Raw genomic sequence first — 2,182 nt, 5'->3', positions numbered from 1 at the left:
GACGACGACGACAACGACGACTACAATAATATACGGAACGCGTATCTAGCGATGCTGACGACGCTGCGACTGCTGAACGACTAAACCGGCTGACTGTGTGTATCTTTCGGATTCACAGGCAAACTTACAGGCACACACTCACATACACACACATGCACATGCACACGCCTCGTCGCTCGTCGTTGTCGTCGTCATCGTTCGTTTCGTGTCGTGTCGTGCGCTCTGTTGACGTCGACGTCGAGCGACGTCAGCGCAGCTACCCCCTCGTTGGTTGGCCACGCTTTGCACTCTTCACACGCCACCGGCAGGGCTGTCGTGTGTGAGCAGTGCAGCTAGTGTTTTGACTACGCGACGTCGCTGCAGCAGCTGCAACCGGTTTGGCCTTTTTGTGTTGGGTCTGGGGCGCGTCTCGAACTTCGAAAATAGCAGCAGAATCAGAAGCAGCAGCCGAGCAGCGACAGCAACAGCAGCAGCAGCAGCAACCACAGTCACAGCAGTTTGTAGCGCATATAGGAACAGGTGTTTGGCTGCGCTGCTCGCACACTTTGCCGCATGCCGTCTCGCTCGTCACGTTTTCTAAATGGCGTCCAAGCGGGCCAATCGGTTGGCGCCACTGCGCATGAGTCGCCCCACTGTGGCGGCAGCCCAGCTGTAGTAAAACTCGATGTGTGTGTGTGTTGCAACATTTTGCCGTCGCTATGTTTTGGCAATCCACAGGCAAATGGAGGCAGTCAGCGCACCCTTGCCTTGCTGCGTCCCCGTCCCCGTCGCTGCTCCCTCTCCTCTTTGCACCCCTTTTGCTTTCTTCGATCCTTTTGCTGCCTGCCTGCCTGGCTGTCTTTTGCCTTTGTTTTGCCAATTTCGCTTTTGGTTTTCGAAGTTTGTACTACAAAATGGTTGCACTTGTAAGCAAATGCCGCTCGTCTGCCAACCCGCTCCGCTCTCCCCTTTCGTGTTGGGTGCGCAACTCCTCCCCCCCTCAACTCAGGCTGCTTCTACTGCTTGTTGGCTGCAATTGTTGGCTGTGTAATGCGCTTGTCGAAGTTTTTGGCAGCCACAGCCGCACCTTGTCTTGACTCTTGGCTGCGGCTGTGGCAACGACTACAACTACAACTACAGCTACAACTTCAACTGGTGCTGATGCTGCTGCTGCTGCAGTTGCTTTTGCTTTTGCTGTGGCAACGTCGTCTTTTGGCCTCGTAGCAACATCATAATAATTATTGATCTTTTGATTTTGTAGTATACTTGGGTACTTGTGCTTAGGCTTGTTGTCTACGTTCAAGGCTCTGTTGCAATTTTAATGACATCTGCCACGCCTGCCGCACCGCCCACAAAATGTGTATGTCTGCACACCGTGTGAGTGTGTGTGCGTGTGTGTGTGTGTTTTGTTGCGGTTAGCAGTTCGTTGACTTGGCACCCAGTTCACCAGCTTTGCCTCATGATTTGTTGTATGTGGCGACGATGCCAGTTGCCCGCTTACAGTTTGCCAGTTGCCAGTTGCCAGTTGCCAGTTGGTTGTCTGGCTCGCCGACTGCTGACTGCTGTTCCCCAGTTGCCATTATTTTTACCGTTTTTATTTGCCGCTGCTTCCGCTGTGGATGAGCAGAGCAGAGCAGAGAGGGAGAGAGAGATGTAGAAGAAATAGACGTCGTCAAATGCGATGGGAGGCGGGGGAGGAGGTGTGGCAGGAGGTGAAGGGCTCGTCATGTTGTAATCAAGGTCATCAGCTCCGCTTGGGCCACTTCGCTTCAGTCGTAGTCGCATTCGCAGTTAGCCAGACGCTGACATTAGTACATGCTTTCACACACACACACACACACACACAGTCGCTCACACATACACTCGCTACACGTATCGCACTGTGAGGCATCGCTGCCGCAACTGTAAAAGCTTTCGCGCCATCTCCTTTACACACACACACACACACACACACCCTCGCTCACACGCAGCTGGCCAACAGCAAAAACAGCTGACTGATGTCTGGCCATGTTGCTGTTGCTGTTGTGTCTGTGTGTGTGTGTGTGTGTGTGTGCAGGGAAGGCAGCATGATTTCAAAATTTAATTAGGTCCCGTCCATTAATTGGGTTAATTGAAATGCCGGTAAAAGTCTGGACGAGCAACAACGACGTCGACTACAGCGTCGGTGGCGATGATGATGGGAAGCAGCGCATTTTCAAATTTA

The sequence above is a fragment of the Drosophila nasuta genome, chromosome 2L (genome assembly GCF_023558535.2).
Source record: "Drosophila nasuta strain 15112-1781.00 chromosome 2L, ASM2355853v1, whole genome shotgun sequence".
NCBI classification, from domain to species: Eukaryota; Metazoa; Arthropoda; class Insecta; order Diptera; family Drosophilidae; genus Drosophila; species Drosophila nasuta.
Note: the sequence above shows the minus strand (reverse complement) of the source record.